At 36.2% G+C, this 22,475-nt stretch overlaps 2 pseudogenes; both read left to right on the top strand.

The window, feature by feature from the left end:
* Positions 1 to 7,240: 7,240 nt before the first annotated feature.
* LOC143387073 (olfactory receptor 10D1B-like) lies at positions 7,241 to 8,099 on the top strand (annotated as a pseudogene).
* Positions 8,100 to 19,196: 11,097 nt separating this feature from the next.
* Positions 19,197 to 20,260, top strand: LOC143387084 (olfactory receptor 8G50-like; annotated as a pseudogene).
* Positions 20,261 to 22,475: the final 2,215 nt, after the last annotated feature.

Consider the following 22,475-nt stretch of genomic DNA (forward strand, 5'->3'; position numbering starts at 1 on the left):
ATAATACCAGTTACATGACATAAATGGGAAGAAATGTGTCTCACATTACCAGACTTCATTACCTTTGCCTATTGCAGAGGGCAGGGGGTACCTAGACTCAGTGTGAGTTTGGTGTTTTCAAGATATTTCATGGAAATCAGAATGATTCATTTCTTATTCAATGCCTCTGTCTGCCTGTTATGAATTAATATCCCTTCCTTCCACCAATGGGACAAACTTCCAAAGTTACCATAAAGGTGAGATAGACCTTAGCTCACTTTTCTATGGGGACTGAAGTGCTAATCTTCTTTCTAATTGTTGATGGACATTTGTTTTATTTATTTTATTTTTATGTGGTGCTAAAACTTGAACCCAGTACCTCACACATGCTAGGCACTGAGCTACAAACCCAGCTCTGAAGTACTAATATTTGATGCTCTAGTTTCTTGTAGCTTTCACTACCTAGGAGGTAATCTTTTGAAATATAAGGGATAAAATTTGTCTAGACTCTAAATTTGCCAAGGATAGCTTAGCTTCATTAGTTGACAATATAAGACCCTGAAACCTCCTACTAATGGAGTCTGGAGTGACCTGTGGTTAAATAAAATCTTTTGCCATCATTGCCAATACAGGTTGCCTGCAGTTAGAACCTGGCCCCTGCATAACTCTGCTGTCTTTCTGTTTGTGTCCCTGCTTCACTGGTTATCCTTTTACAAATTGGGTTTGAAGGTAGATATGGGTGGTGTCTGATAGCTTTCTCAGTGGAGCCACTTGGTCTGGAATAGTCTTCTTCCAAATTCAAGAACTAAAATCATACTTTACTATAACAACTAAATTTTGCTTTTATAGAATAAATGATACCTTATATTCTCTTCCAAAATTACAATCTCAAGTAATCAATTTAGTTTCAGTATTTTTTTAAAACAGGGATATCTTTGATACCCCAGTTGCTCAAGTAGAAGATAATGCTCTTACTCTTAAGAGCTCTTAAAAGAAGATGCAAGTTGTTCATCAAATACATGATACTTTTTTCTTTGATTTATTTAACTGGTTCAACATTGACTCCTGGAAATGTGTGTTTTGGGATTTTTTTAGTCTCTTCTTTTTATTGTAAAAAGAAGGAAATTAGTCTTGAGAAAGAAGGAAATCTCTCCTTATGCAACAAGATGGATAAATCTGGAGGATATTGTGGTAAGTGGAATAAGCTGAATGCAGAAAGACAGACACTACAGGATAATACCAGTTACATGATGAATTGAAAATAGTCAAATTTACAGAAGCAGAGAATGGATTGGCGATGGCCACGGTGTTAAACAAGTGGAAAACAAGGAGATATTAGTCAAAGGGCCCAAAATTTCAGTTACTAATAAAATGAATAAGTCTAGCACAGGGCTGTTAGCTGATAAAACTGCACTTTATACTTAAAATATATTAAAAGGGAGGATATTGTGTGTGTTCTTTTCATAAATAGTAATAAAGAAGGCAAAGGAAGCTTTTGGAGGCAGTGGATAGGTTTATGGTACAGATTGTGGTGATGTCTACATGGTGTATACTTATCTCAGAACTCATCTAAAAATATTAAATATATACAGCCATTTTTATCTCAACCTTACCCCAGTAAAGTTTTCAATAATATTTTAAAATAAAAATAATCACTTTCAATGAGATAGAAAAAAGAACAGTCACTCTAGCAGCTATGGTGGATCAGCATGCAACTACTAGTGCACAGAGTTTGGAAAATGTAAAATTTTGTTTCCTAGACTCTCTTGCAGTTAGGTCTTGATGTGATTGAAGTTTTGCCCAACAGTTGCACTTTAGTAAGAGTCACATGTGGCAAGAGGCAGGGCATTTGGGTATCATGTTTGCTATTGTAGACTGTGCCAGAGTTTGTTAGTTCTAGAGCAGCCAGCCATAGCAGTGGCTTCACAGTTCAGTAGGAAGCTTCCCGATCCAGCAGCTTTTTGAGTAGCTCAGGTCTTCAGATTTGGGTGCATTCCTGAAGTCTGTTAGACTTGTTTTCTTTTGCTAGCTATCTTCTTTCCTTCATTTAATAATCTTTATTAAATCTTTCTTTTTGTAAACTTTCTGATATAAACCTACCTAGCAAGGTATCAGATAGGGACCAGTCTTTTAAGCAAACTACAAGATCTAGTGTACATGACACAAGCCAATCAAGATTTGGGAAGAGTAAAGCTTTAAATAAGCAAAAAAATATAGAACACGCAGTACAGTAAAACATATCTGTAAAGGAAGTGATTATTTAAGACAAATGGAGGGATAGATAGATGAATGATAGATAGATGATAGAATCCCTCTATGTAACAGTGATTCTCCTCATGTTTTGAATAGAGACCTTGCTACTCTGCCACCGCGGCTTATTTTAAAATGGACATATTTTCTTTTCCTTTTTTCCCATTCCTCCTCCCTAAGCTGGGGTTGAGAGGTGTAACAGGATTAGGTTTTTTACTATCCTGGGGCAAGGTATCTGTCTTTGAGCACACACACACCCCAGAAACTAAGTAATTCATCATCATCAGAGATGACACCAGAAGATCTAAGAAATGGCTATCCCAAATTAGCAAGTGAACTTTAACCCACAATCAGGGCATACCCGGGACCCATGTCAGAGTACACCTGTAATTTAGCTTTTGAATCCTTAAAAAAAACAAAAAACAAAAAAAACTGTCAGTCAGGTGCTGTGGTATATGCCTGCAATCCTAGTGGCTCAGGAGGCTAAGCTAGGGCGATCATGAATTCAAAGCCATCCTCAGAAATTTAGTGAGAACCTGTCTCTAAATAAAATATAAAAAAGGTCTGAGGATATGGCTCTGTGATTAAGTGCCCCTGAATCCAATCCATGGTACAAAAAAAAGCAAAACAAAACAAGAAAACCTCTGTTCTCCCTAATGGGCAGTACTAGTCTTTGGGATGGGAACCCCCTGTGCTTCTTTCTCCTTTGCTAGCAAAGCAATAAAACTCCCCCCCCCCCACTTTTTCTCAAAACCCTGTTTTCATCAATGGACTGGTATTGGGGACAAAGATCAAAATTATGGTAACATTACTATTAAGACAGAAGTGGGGATCTCTTACTACTCCATTTTATCCATATGAATTCAAGAACTGGGCCATTAGTCTGGCTTGCTGTGGTTACCTGACTCATATCCCAGCATATCATAGAGTTTTATACAGGAAAGAGGATCAGAGAGAAGCATGGGAAATTGTGTAGGAATTAGTGATGACTCAGATACCAAATCACTCAAGACATTTTCTGGGGGATTCATGTCCCTGATATTACTTTCATTTCTCCAATAAAATTGTAGATATTGTATATATAAATATATAATTCATTTAATATTATATAATATTAAAATTTAAATATCTATAAATATTAAATATATATACATATATATGGGGGGAGTATTTGTCCTATTTATTTTTTTAATTTTAACTCTCTGTTTGGTGGATCATATCTCTTTCACCAAAACTATTTAATTTTCAGGAAGCCCAAACATTTTTCAACCAAGAAAAAAAAATATATAAAATGAAAATAAAAAGGGAAAGAGGGAGAAAGAAAGGAGGAGATAAAAATAAATATGTCCTCCATTAAATAGCCACATCCTACCTCCTTCCATTCAGGATCAATAATGCCCAGACTTAGCCTGGCTATTTATATTCTGAATTTTTTGAATGATTAGTTGAGAAGCCAATTGTTGCTGGAATATGTCTGTGATTTACTTGAAAACATAAAGGATAATAAGGAATTAAAGTGATAGACTGACCTCTGAAAAAAGAATAATGCAAGTCTATTGCAAATTTACCCACTAGTTATATCAAGACAAGAGAGCTCTCTTGAGAAATATGTGTTGAATGTTCTAGTGGGGTTTAGCCTCATGGAACAGACTGTGAGCTAACACATTTTCTCCCCCCTACCCCTTTTTCCCCATCTATTCCCCATAATTTGGTCATGGAAACACTAATGATTTTAAGGATATACAGAACACTTATCCAAATCCCTAAAATGAATGGATTAATAATAATACACGGAGAGAGGATCAGAGAGAAGCATTAATTGTTCTCTCACAGGGTCAGCTGCAGTTGTGCTAGGAAGCCATGGTGATATTGTGGAAACTGAGCTAATCTTGGGAATGCCTGGGCTCTTCTGTTGTTTAAATTTAGGAAAGGGCTCTAAGTTTCAGTGTTTGTATTTGTAAAATTGGGTTAAGACAAACCATCTTACACATTTTTTTGGTCATCAATCCAAGCAAAATGAAAATGCATTGGAAAACTACAACAACAACAAATGTGAGGTGAAATTACTTATGAATGAGTGTTTCAAAATTAAATTAATGATGAATTTGTTTTTCTTTAACGCAAAGGAGAAGTCATACTGTTTTTGATTTGAGATACAGCTTTATCATTAACCAACTTAGTTACCTCAGTCTTTGACTAAACACTGAGAGACTAAGTCGTATACCTTAAAATACTGGGGAGACATGACCTGTCTAATAAATTTATGGTACTAAGTGAAAGAGATTGCATTTACAGAACCCACAAGACAATGCCAGAACATAGCAAATGAACAATAAGCATTAGCTATTATTTAAACTGTCGTCTAACTAGGCTCAATGGTTCATGCCTGTAATCTCAGTGGCTTGGAGGCTGAGGCAGGAGGATTTTTGCACTTCAGGCAGCTTTATTAACGTTTCTGAGTTTCCGTTTCTTTTCTGTGGATCTGAATAGTAATAGTAATGGTAACTTATTCTTAAAAATACATTTTAAAAATAAATCACAGTTTTAAAAGGTTGATCCAATTCTTGGAACATAAAAGCATTCATTATATGTTGTGTGTGTGTGTGTGTTCTATTATTATTTCCATTATCATTACATATGTATTCAAATATTATTACTATTTTATATATATATATATATATATATATATATATATATATATATATATATATATATTCAATTATTATTACTACTATTATCATTACTAAGTAAATAATGAGAAGAGGAACCTGTAGGAGTTCTGTGTTTGGGATTGAGGTCTCTGATAGCTTCATGGCTGTGGCATGCTTGGTGGCTAGGAAGTTTCTGTGCAAAGACACAGAATGCCTGGCTGCTGGGAAACCTTCTGTGCAAAGACAGAGGATGTCTGGCTGCTGTAGCAATGTTCTTCATGAGGAGGCTCTGTGTTAGTCTTATCAGCCTCAACTTTGACCTCAAGCACACAACTCCTGGGAATAAAGGAACTCTCTTGTTAGATAACTACAATGTATCACTGAGCCTAAACCTGCCCATATAACAGTAACTTTATACAATGAACTTTCTTGAGAGCTACACAAAGCTCCTAATACATTGCAACTTAGTGTATAACTGAGGAATAAGCTGCATAATGTTGCTGAATCTGTAACCTACCTAGTAATACAATGAACACTATGTACTAATGATGCCAATGACCTAAAGTAACCTATTGATATAAATAAGGCTTGGCAGCTTAACCTCTCTGCCATTCTGCCATCTTTCTTTCCTGCCTCTGCATCTTGTCTCTGCGTCCCTTTTCATTTTATTACGGGAACCTACATCTCCCAGGCACCATACTACCCTCGACTTCTTTAACCTTCCTGATTAGCAGTGTTCTTTGCTTTTATTCTACATGAGTCACCATATTTTCCACTTCATCAGTAACATGAATTTGACACTTTCTTTGCTGCTGCTATATTTTGCTAATATTTTCAAGTTGCTAAAGTCCATGTAGAATAGATTAAAGAGATGGAAAGAGCTAGAGCAGTTTCTTGCGATAGAATTGTGCATCTTAGCATTATCAAATCTAGAGGAATATAATCTGAAGAGGATGAGATCTGAGTCCACTCAATAGTGTTAACAAGACATTTACTTGAAAATAATTAGAAAATACCAGCATTAATGGAAGATGCTAAAAGAACTATGTTTCAGAGGTATAAAACAAAGATTTTTTTCTTAGGATTTAGAGGATTTTTTTTTGAGAGAGAGAGAGAGAGAGAGAGAATTTTTCAATATTTATTTTTTAGTTCTTGGCAGACACAACATCCTTATTTTATTTTATTTTTTATGTGGTGCAGAAAATGGAACCCAGTGCCCCGTGCATGGCCGCGAGCATGCTACTGCTTGAGCCACACCCCAGCCCAAGAGGATTTTTAAAAGAATTTTTATTGGTACATTATAATTACACATAGTGAGATTTATTAGTCATAATCTAACATTAAAATTACATGGTTTTATCAGTGTCATTTGCCAGTATCTTCTCTTTCTCTCCCCTCCTGACTTCCTTGATGTACTTGTTGTACTCAACTCATATCCCTTCTACTATTATAATTATGGCAATTATTAGTATTATTTTAATTAATGGATTCTTATTATATAACTTGTATATATATATAATATAATCATACAAATATGAAATAAAACATTTTAAAAATGCTGAACCATTGCTTGGAACATAGTAAGCATTCATTAATTTTATATTAATATGTAAAATTGAGATACATGTATATCATATACATATGATTCATTGTGGTATATTTGTACATGAACATAGCATAATTTCGTAGACTCTGTTTCCCCACACTTCCCCATGTCTTCTGTTTTCTCCCTTCTTCTTGATCCCCTTCCTCCTCTCTATGTGACTCCCTTCTATTTTTATGAGATCCTTTTGTAAGGTGAGTAACAGGTAAAGCCATTATTCATATTGAGTGCCTAGCTTCCTAACACTATTTTTTCTGCTATTTGCAGAGTCTAATGGATAATTGGAATTTGTTACTTAAAGATATGAGAATTTAAAATATAATGGTGACCAAAAACATCATATTCATGGAAAAAAAAGTTTCCTAACTTGGGGATATTTTGAATATATATCTCTAAATTTCTCCTCTTCATTTATTATAAACAGTCATTTAATTTAAAAATAGTCTTTGCAAGATTGGATTGACTGACTCTGAAATAGCTACATCTTATTACCTGAAATATTTACATAGATTTTGCTCTTGACTTTGATATGGAAGGTTCCTTCTTTTTAAAAACATAGTCAAAGCTTCATAATGTGACATTGTTATCCAGATTTTGGTGTTTCAGACTCCTTCTCAGGGTTAGATTTTCTTACAACTATGAGGAATCATTCATGGTGACTGAGTTTGTCCTGCTAACCATCCCAAACACAGAGGGTCTGGAGACCATTCTCTTCATCCTGTTTTTGTCCTTTTAGATCTTCACCTTTGTTGGAAACATGCTAATCTTGTTGGCAATTATCTCCTCCACTTGCCTTCATAACTCCATGTACTTCTTCCTGTGCAAGCTATCTATTTTTGACATATTTTTCCCTTCTGTGATTTCTCCCATGATGCTGTTCTACCTTTCAGGAAACAGCAGAGCCATCTCTTATGTGGGCTGTGTGTCCCAGCTCTTCTACCATTATTCTGCCATTTTCTGGGCTGACTGGGTGTTTTCTATACACAGACTGCTTTTCTGTGCCTATGACCACTTTGTTGCCATATGTTTCCCTCTCGCTACACTATAATCATGAGCCACAAAGTGCGCACCATCTTGGCTGCAGGGACCTCATTTTGGCTGGTTCAGGCCACTTTTCTGACCACTCTCACCTTCCAGCTGTCCTACTGTAATCCCAATGAGGTGGATCACTACTTCTGAGACATCCCAGTGATGCTGAAGCTGGGTTGTGTAGACATCTCAGCCCTGGCTTTGGTCATAACTTTGGCCTCATGCCCTAATTGGTTCCTCCTCATCCTCACCTCCTATAGCTGAATCATCTGCTCCATTCTGCAGATCCACTCTGCAGAAGGCTGCCACCATACCTTCTCTGCCTGCAGAGCCCACCTCACAGCCATCCTTCTTTTCTACATGCCAGTGGTCCTCATCTAAGGCCAACCCCAAGCCCCTGGCTGGATGCAACAGTTCAGGTCCTGAATAACCTGGTCACCCCCATGCTGAACCCCTTGATCTACAGTCTCAGAAATAAGGAGATGAAATCTTCCATGAGGAAGGCCCTCCACTGCTGGGCTTCCTTCCTGAATAATTGCAGAGAGAGATCAGTAGCTAACACTTCCGCCACACATCACAGCAGATGAAATACTTTTATTTGGTTTACATAAGGTATTATTATTATTTCCATTTTACAACATGGGGGACTGAGATGCTGAGAGTTAAATGGACTTGTCTCAGGATGTGTGAGGAACAAATATCAGAATGAAGACTCCAGGGTTAGTCTTCTGACACTGGGATCCAATGTTTTCTTGTGGACATGTCAGGACTCATAAAGAGGAAGGGAACTTTTCCCAGTAGGTAGAAAAAAAATGTTCCTTCTGCTCTTCAATATTAATTTTCTTCTCCTTTTTCATTCCTACACCTCATCTTCTTCTCACACTGATTTTTTCATCTTGGCTACAGTGTTTGTCTCCCCAGATGCCACCATTAGACAAGCCATCATTTTATTTGCTAAAGGGTTTTTAGGGAATGAGAGAGATGTATTCTCATGGCTTCCAATAGCATCCTATTACTTTGGAACCACAAAGAATTTGTGTAAAGAAAATGCTTCTTGCTAGGACCTTGGGCCGAATTCTTAGGTGAAGCAAAAATATCAGTATTCTATACCACTTATAAACCATGACTTTTGGGCTTAAACCTGGAAATAGGCATTGGTGGTAGACATCAGCTTGTGAGTGGGAAGAGAGAAGAGATAAAGGGATCCATGGAGAGGGGATTGGGCTGTGATTCCATGTTAGAAAATCTGGACTTGTCTTTGCCTCATTCAGTACAACCAATGGGCAATGCTGAGCATTGCTGGGGCCAAGCTATTATTTTTCTGTGTTTTGGGCTTCTTATTTACTGAAAGGGTTTGGCTTTGACTTATCTTCCTCTATTTATTGATTTTTTTTGGCTCAGCTAGGCTATGAATGAGAAATATTTCATTTCAATCAGGCCAGGTATAATTTTCATGACCGAATTTAACAAGGATACTATCATGCTTGGGGAACACTGCTGCTGTGAAATTTGTTGTGGAATGAATTTGATCAAATTGTGTCACGTGTATATATGGATATGCCACAATGAAACCCACTGTTGTGTATAATTAGCATGTAACCATTAAAATGTATTTTAAAAAGCAGATGTTTCTGCAAATTAAATGGAAATTATCTGAAACAAATATAGAGAAGAAAATATCCTGGTAAGAAGGTGATGGAAAAGGAGGGGGTAGAGAAAGAAACAAGGCTTTTCTTTTGTCTTCTCAGATTTAGAAAGCAACCAAGAAAAACCTGCCAGACCCAACCAGCAGTTTTGTGTCTGCCTATACCACCAGAGTGAGCCGGCACATGGTCCAGGCAAACTTTTGCCTACTACTACTGTGAACCTCCTAAAATCCTTCTATCACAGCTGTTTACCTTTTCCTTTTCAGTAAACAAAGGCCTAAATGGGAAGTGGAAATACATCCCAGGTTATTTGAATTTTACTGTATCACAAACCCTTCTCATTCCTCTTAGTATCCACTCTAATGATTCCCTTCCTCAGTTTCCTGGCTATATGCTCGTTCAAAACACAACAATGTATAAGGATAAAATATGGGCTCCTGCTTCTTTTCCAATTTTGCTCATCACATATCATTCGATGAGTAATCCCAAGCTAAAATTGGGTATTTCAGAGACACTAAGAAAGTCAGCGTTTGCTGAGGAAAAGAAGCAGATGGGCAACTGACCAGAACATCACACTAAGACCAAGGTAGAAATTAAAGCAGAAAGTAAGGAGTACATTTCCTGAGGCCAGAGAAGGACTTCACAGAAGTGTTTAAGATTGAAGATGTGTTTGTTTGCTGGCTTATTTTATCTAGAAGAATTAGAAATTAGAAATCAGAATTAGGAAGCAGCCAAGGAACCTGCCATATCCAACCAATAGAGGAGTATTATCCAGGAAGAAACAGCATAGTTCTCGGTCTTTCTCTTAGGAGACTGTGGAGGAGGGTGAGGGAAAATTTCTTGGACTGGTTTTTCTTAACCACGAGCCATTATGAGGAGACGTCTTTGCAGTAAGGTCAAATTTATTATATCTTCTGATTTCAGGGTTTGTCTCCAGCTCAGCACATTGTTCTTGGATTGGGGAAGAAGCCTGAACAAAAAAACTCCATCCATATCTTCTTAAGCAAATTAACTTCTCTGTTTGTCCAAATAGCTTTGAGAGATTCTGATAGCTCTTGGATCTCTGGGTAGAACCTGAACACTGTCCTCCCAATCAGAAGGCAGGAATGCCAGGCCCAGGTTGGAGCCCCAGGTTGGCTTTCATTGTAGGATAAGATTTTTATGGGTTCTATCACATAAGTGGCAGTAAACAAAAGCATTTGAGAAAAAGTTTCAATCAAAGAACCTTAATTCAGGTAGCCCACCCCTCAGACTAATCCACAGGGGCAAATGAAAATGAAGAATCAAATTTTAAGACTAGGCAGGCCAGAGAAGAGAAATATGGGAATAGAGGTTCAGAAGATGTTTTGAGCAGGTGGGCTGCAGGGCAGCACTTCCTGAGATACTCACAAGCTTCAAGCATGGCTCAAGGGGCATCCAGCACCTCCAACCCAGATTCTAGATTCTCTAAAGGCTTCTACATTTATTCCAACAATTTCTGTAAGATACCATAATTTGTTATAAAGCCAAAGCCTGTTCTGAATTTGACCTGTATTTTGATTTACCTGCAGTCTTTTTAGAGAACTAGGACATAGACACTAAAAGTGAAGCCCAGATGATGGTACTGACAAGGACACCCTGGAGAGAGGCTTTCAAGGGAATATCCACAGGGGCCAGGCCCTGCACCAGTCATTCCCTGCTCTGCTTAGTGACTTGTTCCCAATGAAGGTGACTCAAATTAATGAATAACCAATCAGAACTTAATGTTCTCAGTCACCCCAGCTGCAAGGTTTTGGTAAAAAATCCTAACTTTACCTTTACCAGAATAATAATTCAAGCTAAGAGAATAGCATTATTATATTTTTACATAGTGTCCTCGTTGACGAGGGTTGAAGGTTAACAATGCCTGTCCTTATTGGAATGCTAGATTGGTGAGAAACAATCTTGCATATTACTTATCATTCCTTTGTTTTATATTCCAGGGCTTAAACAATTATTTTAATTCTCATTTCAATGATATCCTAAAATGATATCATAAATCATCTGTCATTGTCCTATTGGTCTTTTTAAAATGTGTTTTATCAAATATTAAAAAATCAGAAGATAATATTAGTGGGAAAATATGTAGAATATTTTTGTACCATGATACAATAAGCACATATGTGTTTATTTTCTCTACCCACTAAAGGAAAAGAGCAATTCCAGTGAAAATTCCAAAATTTCTGGCCTGATCCCACTCACTTCCCTCCTTCTAGGTGCCATAATTTTCCTGAATTCCATGTTTTCTTTGAGTTTTCCCTCATAGGTTTGTGTTTCTAAACATTATACAACAAGGTTCTGAAACTTATATCAATGAAATTCTTTTGATATTTTCTTTTTTTCACAAAAATTTTGTTTGGTACTTACATATTTGCATGTCTGAGATTAATTTATTCACTATTTTCAAAGTGTAGTAGCCCATTTTATATATATATTAACTTTGCATGACACAAAGGTAGCATCATCAACCTCTTCTCACAATTTCCTTTCATAAAAAAAGAAGGAGGAAGGGGAGGAAGGAGAAGGGAGAAGGGAGGAGGGAGGAGGAGGAAAAAACAGGAAAAACTACTCAGGATTTTCCCAAAGGTTGGGATATAACCTCATTTGGAAGAGACTCCCAGGAAGCATGGTAAGGGAATAGTGAGAAAAGAAGGGACAGCCAATCAAGCATATATTTATGGCTCACCACTGTGAAGAACTGTGCCTCAATCCAATTGGGAATCCTCTGAAAAATGGTGGAGAAAGACCTCCATTATTGTACCTGGGCACAAAGGAAGCTGGGGTATTTTTGTATCAAATATTTTTTAGTGGATGTTCTTGGGAGCATTAATTAGCAGATCCTTCTGGACTGCTACACTTATATAGGCTAAAAAATCTTCTTTGGTCAGAGACAACCCTAAGGCAGAGGACATGGGGATCCCTCAGGTCACCAAGACACTCTGAAGTAGCTTGAAGAATGTGGACAGACATCTTAAGATGGGTTATGATCATTGTTGAGGGCTGAAATCAAGTCAAGATGGCGCCTGGCACTTTGCCAGGAGGAGTGGTCTGTGAAGCAACACCAGGGAGTCATTAAGATGATGAGGATTCCTTATTGGTTGACTGCTGTATCTAGTTTATGTTAATTGAGTTAAGCTGTGTGTAATGAATTAAGTATATATATACCTCTGCTGTCTGGCAGAGAATCCACTCCTGCTATCTCGGGTGACTGCTACTTTGAGTTCTTGCTTGAACCTTCAAGTTGCTTGTCACCTCCTGGTTATTTGCCCAGCCAGACTGTGGCAGATCATAATTAATTTAATTTCTAAAGTACTATCTTTCCACAATGCAAACTACATGGTGCAGCTCTAATTCTTTAAAATTTTTAATAATTGTTTGTCACTTAAAATTAAATTAAAATAACTTAGTAACTTAGTATAATATCTGTGGATTTAACAACCAGAATTAATTACCTCTTTAGTCTCCTCAAAGCCATAGGATACCCCAGCACTACATCCATCTCTCTTCTTCTTATCTTACTCAAGATCCACTTTACACTTTTTTATTCATCCACTTACTTTTGATTTTTGTTGTTTGTTTGTTTTTGTACTGGAAATGGAATCCAAGGGCACAATACAGCAGAGGTACAACCCCAGTTCTTTTTAATTTTTATTTTGAGACAGGCTCTGGCTAAGTTGCTGAGTCTGGACTTGAACTTGTAATCCTCCTGCATTTGCCTCCTGGGTGGTTGGGGTTAGAGTTTTGCCACTCAGCCTGGCCCATTTGTTTGATAATAAACTATTATATCTTAATTACTTGTATGATAAGTACTGGAATTATAAAGATCTCTGAATCTTAAGAGGCTCTTAGCTAAGCATGGTTGGCAGACACAGAAATAACTAAAATAAAACATAGTAAATATTTAATGAAAATACATGAAATATTGACCAGGTCAATAAAGACAGAAATGATTAATCCTGGACAGATGTTGGAGATGATTTCAGAAAACATTTAAATCCAATCATTCACAATTTTGTATCTTTAACTTTTTTATTTTTGCCTCTGGTTTACTTATCCATAATTCCTCTGTGGGACAAACTTCAAGACTCAAGCTAAAAAGTCATTTACTTTGTATAATTTCCCTATCTAAAATGAAGTTCTGATTTCTCTGTATCAGTTTTATATCATGACATAAACCTACTTGCCATTATTCACTGACCAGTATGTGTGTGTGTGTGTGTGTGTGTGTGTGTGTGTGTGTGGTGTTTGTGTGTGTGTGTGTTTCTAGTATATAGCTATGGTGATTTTCAGAATAGTCAACCTATAGTTTTATGAAAAATCCCTTTATAAATTACAATTGGAATGGAGACTACACAATTTATTTTGTGTCTATCATTTCCTAAGTTCCTTAGGTCAACCCCTTTCACCCCCAAGTCTTTCACTGAGATGACGCCATAAGTGTCTTGAAAACTACAGAGACCTACACAGAGCAACTTTCACTAATTATTACAAATAATTAACTATTGCTCCAAGCCTTCAGTAAACAACAAGGATTGAAATCATGGCTTTAAACATTTCAGATATTATTTCCAGATAGGAAGTGACTGTCATGAAGACCTGCTAGAACTGTATCAATGAGGCTTTAATTTCTAGTCCTTTACCTAATAACTTCTACTTTTTCAGCCCAGAGAAATTATTATACATGAGGGAGCTAATGACAGTTTCATATGAAAGATGAAAAAAAAACATTTAACTGCTCTTACATCGTAACAGCTCATCCCTGGTGAAAAAAAAAAAAAATCCTGGGGGAGTTTCTACCTCTATATTTTTATGACATCTATTATGGATCAGAACTCTAGACAAAAATGAAATTGTTTTGATGAGTGTCATGGGATAGCATTTTGAGGAATCTACAAGGAGGAATTGTGGCATTTGATTTATAATTATGTAAGTTACCTCCTTGTATATTGAAATCTGCACTTTAATTCCCTAAGGAAAACAAAGCCTGGGAGTCTCTATGTGGAACTGCCACCACCAAAATCATCCAGAGTTATTTCCCTCAGAGGCTTTTGGTCTAAAGCTAATGTATAACCTGGATTCCTGTTTCCAAGTAGAGAAAGACTGAGTATCTGAATTCCAATTATTCTAGACCCTTTTACTCTCCGAAGGTAGGAGGACTTTCATGAAGTTGAGTCTCCTTATAATATAACAGTGATTTCCTGCATCTACCTGAAAATGATTATTCATTCATTATGCAACAAATCTGAAGGCAGAAAATTATGTTTTTCATAATTCAACTCATACAGCTTCCAGGTATGTTTAATGATAAAGATATAAAGATAAAATATATCTCTATGGCTATAGATCCTCCCTTTGAAGTAGGATACAATAAATCCTGTTTGTTGTACTGTCATATAGATACTAGGTATAAATTATTTTAATCTAAGTATTAAATTTTTCTGAATAATTGCAATCAATAAACCACCACCATAAAATATAGCCTCCCAGAATTAAGCACAATTCACCAGATACAGTTTCTATTGGGTATCTGCCACTTCCCTCATTTTGGATACTCTGTTTCTTATAAAGAAATTACTGGTATTTATAGTTGTTTTCTCTCTGGATCCAGGGACTTGATATGAGGAATTGTCAGGCCATTGATTCTCTAATTTGAATGTTGTGCAGAGCTCACTCATTTCTACTTATGTGTCTACATTCAGGTTCCCTTAAAAACCTTATTTGACCCCACTCTGGGCTAGCACCATAACGACCATGTTCCTACAGGACCCCACAGTCATGTTCAGCACAGTAATTTGTGTCTGCCTCCCGTCCCCTTCAAGATGGTATCATTCTGAAGATGAGGAATTCTATAGCATTTGTGTCCTTATGCTGAATGCCCACAACAAACATTTGGCTTATCCTTGTCAAATTTGTTTTAAGATTAGTTCACATTCGTAGCCCAATACTATCAACTTGAGTCATTACAATCGTATAATTTTCCACCACTATTTTCTACTTGGGCTTCAACCATACCAAATTCAGTTCTCCTTAGTTATATTATTTTTTTTTTACTTTTGTTCTAGTTGATTTTTATCTCTATTAAAAGACATATAAGAAAATGTTTAGATTGAAGAGGTGCCTGCCTTCTGTCTGTACCTTCTTCTCTTCTTTTTTCTTTTCTTTTTTTTTTTTTTTTTTTTTTGGTAAGGGATGAGGGATTAAACCCAAGGGGCACTTAACCACTGAGCCCCATCCACAGCCCTTTTTATTTTTTATTTTGAGACAAGTTCTCACTAAGTTGCTGAGGGCCTGGCTAAATTGCTGGGTTTGCCTTTGAACGTGTGATCCTCCTGCCTTGGCATCCTTCACTGCTGGGATTCCAGGTGTGTGCCACTGCACCTGGCTTGTCTTCATCTTCTTAATGGTTAATAGAAAAGCCTATCATTTTCTCATTTCCATGTTATAAAAAATCCTGTGGTAGAAAATTTATTATATTTTAAGACAATATATTATAATAGTTTTTGTTGTTTATTGGGGAGATAGAAATGCCACACTGGAGAAATGCAATGGGCATGAGAAACATAAGTGCAGAGGAAGTCCCCAGGCATAATCTAGATAAGGAGGACTTGCAGGAAGGTGGCAAATTAGTCAGTTGTGATGGAATGTTCTGTGTAGTCAGCAAGAGAATATTGTTACCTTGTGGCTGTTTTAATTTTTATAGTACTTGCATTGAAACATAATTGATGTGTCATAAAATTCACCTTTTTCAACTGTACAATTCAGTGCCCTTTACATGAAATTGCACAACCATCAACATGTTCTCATTGTAGAAGACCTTCACCACCAGCATGAACATATCCCCATACCCTTTAGCAGACCTACAACAGACTTTCCCTTCCACAGCCTCTGGCAGACATTAAACTACCTTCTATCTCTACAATATTTCCTATTATGACAACTCCTACAAATTGTATGACACAGTATATGATGGCCTTTTTTTTCTGAGTTTTTTCACTTGGCATTTTTTAAGTCCATTAGGATATGGCATATTTCAGTGCTTCATTCCTTTTCATTGCAGAATAATGCTGCTCACTTTCTTTGTCTCTCTCCCTGCCTGTCCATGCAACATTGGAGGGACATTTTTGATGGCTTCGGTTCTTAGGCTCTTATAAGTAAAGCTGCTCTTAATATTCAGGTACAAGGTTTTTGTGAATGTATGCTTTCCATTCCTATTAATAAATACCTGGCAGTGAAATTGCTGGGCTATATGATAATTCTGTATCTCATAATTTGAAGAGCTTCTCAACTGTGTCCAAGCAGTTTGTAGCAATTTACAATTCCACCAGCAATAGATGAGATTTCAAATTTCTTCACATTCTTGTCAATAATTATGTTTGTCAGTCCTTTTGATTATAATATTCCTGATAAATAAAAAATGTTCTCTCCCTGTGACTTTGATTTGAATTTCCTGAATAATTAATGATGATAGATATATCTTCAGATGCTTACTTACTGGTCATTTGTATACCTCAAACAGAAGAAAGTTATTTCAATCCCCTTACCATTTTTATTGTGCTATTTGTCATTGTAATTGATAATACTTAATAGTTCTTCTTATATACTAACCTCAATTTCTCCATCAGATACATTACCTGAAAATACATTTTCCCATTCTGTATGTTCTCTGTAATTTTCTGGATGGTTTATTTTAAATTTTTCATTGGTATGTATCAATTTTTCAGTATAGTGGGTTTCATGTGGCACATTTGTAAATTCACATGACATAATCAAATCTATTTTTTTTTTTTTTTTTGGTACTACGGATGAACTCAGGAGCACTCAATCACCGAGCCCCATCCCCAGCCCTATTTTGTGTTTTATTTAGAGACAGGATCTCACTGAGTTGCTTAGTGCCCTGCTGTTGCTAAAGCTGGCTTTGAACTCTGGATCCTCCTGTCTCAGCCTTCTGAGCACCTGGGATTACAGGCCTGCACCACTGTGACCAGCAATTAAATCTATTTCAACCCCTGGTATTTTTCTTTTTCCTCAACTCCCCTCCCTCCATTATCTCCTTCTTCTAGCCTGCCTTTCTCCCTTTCATTTTCATGAGTTTCACTTTCTTTTTTTCTCTCCAGTTGCCATGTATGAGGAAACACTATAAAAATACTTCTCTAAGTCTGACTTAACATGATACTCTCCAGTTACATCCATTTTACTGCTAATTACATAACTTCATTCTTTATAGTTCAATAAAATTCCATTGTTTATATATACCACATTTTCTTTATGTGTTTATCTGCTGACATATACCTATGCTGGTTTAGTGAATTATCATATTATTAATTGTGCTGCTATAAACATCGGTATACATCTATCTCTATAGTATGTTGACCTTAATTTTTTTGGATAAATACTAGAGAGTGCTATAGTTGGATCATATGGTGTTGACATTTCTAGCCTTTTGAGGAACCTCCATGCTGATTTTCATACTGATTCTATTAATTCATATTCCTACCAAACATATAGAAAAGTTTTTTTTCCCTCATTCTTATTATGTTTAATTTACTATGTGTTTTTTTTTTCCTGTGTTAGCCTCTGATTTGGGGATCTTACCTAAAGCTCTTACCATCAAATCCAAGGTCATAAGGATTTAGTTTTGTGTTTGTTTCCCTAATATTCTTAGAGTAATAGATCTTACATTTATTTCTATGGCACATTTCTAATTGCTTTTTGTGAACTGTGTGAAAAAACAATTTAAATTAATTGCTTTACATGTCCAATTTAATTGTCCTAGTATCACTTGTTGAATAAAATGTTTTTCCTTGTGGAATTGTCAATAAACCCTTATAATAACTAAATTCTTCATAGATGTGAGTTTATTTTTGTATTTCCAATTCTATTTTATTGAACTGTGCATCTGAACATATGGCAATACCATACTATATTGATTATAGTTACATTGTAGTAACTTCTCAAGTGGGAAATGTGAGAACTTCAAGTTTATTCTCCTTTCCTCAGTTTGCTTTGATTATTTTATGACCCTTGAATTGTGGTAGGAATTTTATAATCAGTGTGTAATTAACTGCTATAACATAGCCAGGATTTTAATAGGGATTGCACTAAGATTATGCATCAATTTGGGAAGTACTGCCATTTTGACAAAATTGAGTATTGTTGAATCAAGAATATGGTATGTATTGTTGTTTAAGTAGGGCTTTTATTCCTTGTAACAATGTTTTGTAGTTTTAGGCAAATTGCCTTGCATTTATTTTATTTAACTTATCAGGAAGTATTTTATTCTTTTTTCAAGTAATTTCAAATGAATTTTTTTTTGATTCTTCAATGCGAATGTAGAAAAATACAATTCAATGTTTCTATTGATCTTGAATTCTCCATATTCATGAACTTTAAAATTCATCCTCATAATTGTTTCCTAATGAGTCCTTAGTATTTTCCATAGACAAGCTTGTGCCTTTTAAAAATAAAGATGATTTTATATCTTGCTTTCAAACCTGTATGCCTTTTAATTTTGTTTTCTTGCCTGGTTGTACTAGCTGGATCTTGGAGTATACTGTTGAACAAAAGTTGGGTGTGGACATCTTGACATGTTCATTACCTTGGGGAAAAGTTTTCTTAACTCTTTCCATTTTGTGATATTGGTTTTGTGATTTTTGTGTTGTTGTTATTTTAACATAGGCAAAATATTTGCTCTACAGAGCATTTGAAATTATTAGAAATAAGGTATGAAAAGTTCTCAAAACAGTCAATCATAGTTATCAGAGCAGTTCTTTGGATTATCAGGAACTAGTTACTAATAACAACTCTTTAGCCAAATAATACAGATTAGGAAAATGCTGCTATTTATTGACATGTCCCATATTGGGGGGATCTCAAGGTTTTTGGCTGCAAACACAGATGAACAGTGGCCAAAAAAGCAGAAATCTGGCTGAAAATGCTTGAATTATGACTCACACTTCAGTGAGATAATAAATACTTATATCAAATTTGATTTCTCTTCCTCCAATAGGGTTCAAAAAAAAAATGACACAAAGAAACCATTCCACCACAGTGGCAGAATTTATCCTGGCTGGATTAACAAACAAACCAGAGCTGCAGCTGCCCCTCTTCCTCTTCTTCATAGGAATCTATGTATTCACTGTAGTGGGGAACCTGGGCATGATCATGCTGATTGGGCTCAGCTCTCACCTGCATACACCTATGTACTATTTCCTCAGCAGTCTGTTTTTCATTGACCTCTGCCAATCCACTGTCATAACCCCCAAACTTTGTAATGCAGAAGAACATCATTTCCTACCCTGAGTACATGACTCAGCTCTATTTCTTCCTAGTTTTTGTTATATCAGAATGCCACATGTTGGCTGCAATGGCATAGGACTGCTATGTTGCCATCTGTAACCCTTTGCTTTACAATGTTACTATGTCTTCTCAAGTTTGTTTCTGGTTGGTAGTTGAAGTGTATAGCATGGGATTGATTGGTGCCACAGTTCGCAGTCTGCATGCTAAGAGAGCTTTTCTGTATAGCTGATATAATCAATCACTATTTTTGTGATATACTTCTACTATTAGAGGTCTCCTGCTTGAGTACTTTTGTGAACAAAGTACAAGTTCTGTGCTTCAGTGTATTTAATGTCCTTGCCCCAACCCTGACCATCCTTAGCTCTTACATCTTCATCATTGCCAGCATCCTGCGCATTCACTCCACTGAAGGCAGAGCCAAAGCCTTCAGTATGTGCAGCTCACACTTCTCAGCTGTTGCTCTCTTGTTTGGTTCTGTTGCATTCTTGTACCTGCAGTCAATGGCAGTTAGCTCCATGGACCAAGGGAAAGTGTCCTCTGTGTTTTATACTATTATTGTGCCCATGCTGAACCCTGTAATCTATAGCTTAAGGAATAAGGATGTGAAACTTGCCCTAAATAAGTTCCTTGAAAAAAAAAATGCCCTGAAAAAAATAGTATTTTGCTTTAGTAAAATTTACAATTTCTGGAGGTTTGATAAAGAAGCAGTCCAGAGTAGCAATATATATTTACAAGTCATGAGATTAATGCTAGTGTTTGATTTCTTGGAAGACAGGTGCCAAGGATAATACTGGATACCCAGGATCAGATAGAGAACAGCACCTCTTTAAGATGTGCCATGATCTGTGCAAAATAACTTGAATCACATCTAAACACATTTATTATAAATCTTCAAAACACTCCTTAGAGTTGAATATGCCTCATTTTAGACAAGTTTTTTTTAATCTTAATTCTGGAAATAAATATATTTGGACAGTATCCTTTTATATTCTCAATATTTTGTATAACTAATCTTTTTTACTAAGTTTATTGGCAAACATTTTTGAAAGTTTGAGCTCTTAAATACATAACCAAACATAACAATTTTTAATACATAATGTATAATGCCTAATTCTTATGAATTTTGTAGAATACTATAAGGAAATATGGAAGCATGTGATGAGTTATGATTGTTCCAACTCACAAGGAGATAGCACTATAGTTGGAAAGATTGACAATAATATACATGATGAATAATACTAGGAATACTTTTACATAAATTAAGCAATAATCTTTGCTCCTCAGTTTAGAGATGATATTACTGCCTCTATTTTCTTCATAATTCTATACTCATTTTCCCTAAATCCAAAGAGATAAATTTTCCCAAACTTTATTATAGAATCTCAAAGTTGGAAATGATCTTTTTTGTTATTTACTTGTGCATGCAGTATTTTTTCCAATGAAAAAGCTAAATTCAAAAATTATTTTTTTGAATAACTACAAATATCATTTCTAACCAAAGACCATTATTCACTTCAGAAAAAAAAAAATATTATTTTTTTTAGCGGGGGTGGGCGGTGGGGTGTCGGGAGGAGACATCCAGGAAAAAGACTTCCAAGAAGTAAATTTGCTTCTTTCCCCCTTTCTCATATTGATGTCTTTTCAAACAGCAATCAGAAAATTTGTGATATTTTCCTGGAGGCAATTTTCCCTCTTATTAAGTCTCTCTTGGTGGCATTTATTAGATGTTCATCTCCCACATATTCTCTTGGTGGTAGTTTAACCATGTCCACTTTATGCTTTGAATATAGTCCTCGCTGTTCTGTCACTGATGCTTATTTTTAAGTGGACATGTTTTTTGCTCTTCTCCCTCTCCCAAATTAGCAATAAATTCAATCCCCTGTCAGAGCACACCTGGAATGTAATCTTTGAATTACTTCATTTAAAACTCTGTTTCCATGGATGGGCAGAATCTCAGTCTCTAAGTCAGGAGTACCCTGTGATTTTCCTTTGCTAGCAAAGCTGTAAAACTTTTTACCTTTTTCTCAAACCATGTCCTCATTGTTGGATTGGCATCAGGGAAAAGGACCAAATTTTTGTTAACAAATTGGCAACCTAGATGGGACCCAGTGCAACCCCTGCTCCAATTTTCTTGGGCAGGTCCAGCACATTGGACACCCCCACCCCCTTCCATGCTGAAGATTCAAGGTATCTGGTAAGTTTTTTGAAAGGTGACTACTGGGGAATTAGGAGATGGGGTGAATTTCCCTTCAGCAAATCAGAGGAGTTTTTCTGTAAGTAAAGGGAGTGACTCAGGAACTCTCCTAGCAGCTGCTGAAGCTCCTTCTCTTCAGAGAATTTTGGACTTCTTTCCTTGAACTGTACAAAATACTGCCTCAGGTTGGTCTAAGAGAAGCAATGTGTCTGTCACACAAAAGGACTAACTCACTTTGCCAAGAGATCTGTAAATTACAGTTAAAGGGATTCCTCTACTAAATAGAGACAATGCTTAAAAAAAAAAAAAGCTATTTTTCAGAAATCAAATGACATTACATATCTTAACTACAGCTCAAGGGGACACCTGTGCTATTATAAAAACTAAATGCTTTGTGTGTTTCTAAAAACTGTGTTAATGTTCTAAAGTCTTAAATGGCCTCTACTCACAAATCAGTGTCATATCAGTGCCATCTTAAGCTCTATTGAGTTACTGACTTCATGGTTTTCAGAGACCAGCTAAAATATTAATTGTTTAATGCTAATTGTTTACCAAAAAATAAAGTGTTGCTTGTTTATTGTTGTCCTAGCATGATACCTGACCTATGTATGCCTTTTCTAGTAACAAACAAATGGATAGCATGAACCTCTGGACTGCCCAGAGGCTAAATACCCTTAATTGTCTATGGCTCTCAAGATAGAAAACAAGGATTTGGGGTCACTTCCCCCCTACTTTACCCTCTGTCAACAGAAAGTGGCTTGGAAATATTACCACCCACTTTTACTTAGAAATGGAAGGCAGAAATTGAC

The sequence above is a fragment of the Callospermophilus lateralis genome, chromosome 2, assembly GCF_048772815.1.
Source record: "Callospermophilus lateralis isolate mCalLat2 chromosome 2, mCalLat2.hap1, whole genome shotgun sequence".
Classification (NCBI taxonomy): Eukaryota; Metazoa; Chordata; class Mammalia; order Rodentia; family Sciuridae; genus Callospermophilus; species Callospermophilus lateralis.